This window comes from Leptinotarsa decemlineata, unplaced genomic scaffold (genome assembly GCF_025532065.1).
Source record: "Leptinotarsa decemlineata unplaced genomic scaffold, Ldec_3_MD MMD2_tig00026317_RagTag_RagTag, whole genome shotgun sequence".
Taxonomy (NCBI): Eukaryota; Metazoa; Arthropoda; class Insecta; order Coleoptera; family Chrysomelidae; genus Leptinotarsa; species Leptinotarsa decemlineata.
Window position 1 is genome coordinate 985,107 of NW_027412686.1, and position 550 is coordinate 985,656.

The following is a 550-nucleotide window of genomic DNA, read 5'->3' on the forward strand; positions in this document are numbered from 1 at the left end:
ACATGCTAACATCATTGCAAGTTAAATAACAGCTTGTGAAAAATATGAGGTGGCTATAGAGTATAGAGATGGAGGTAATGGCACATTAATATGTTACATTATAGCCTCAAACTCGTTATTTCGAGATCAAACTGGTGATTTCGAGATCAAAGTCGAAATTTTGAGTTTGAACTCGAAATTTCCAGTATAAAAATCTAAGAGTTGTCGTTTGTAAGTATACTTTCAATCCACCCATTCAACAACAAACTTTCCATGCACATTCATCAATTATTCATTAGGAAACTATTCTACCTTTCCCCACATACGTTTTCCTGATTCATTAAGAATTTTTAAAACTGATGTCGTGCAGTAAATTATTGATGTTCTATTTCATTTTCCTCATTTACAATTACAAAAACCCAATATTCACACTACCCACTTAAAAGTAAAATGCAATCAATAATATAATGCAAACTTTTAAAATTAATATTTAAGTCATATGGACTGAATTAAATCAACTACTTTGGATCATTTTAAATACAGGTTAGTGCGCCTTCGAAATTTCATTGAA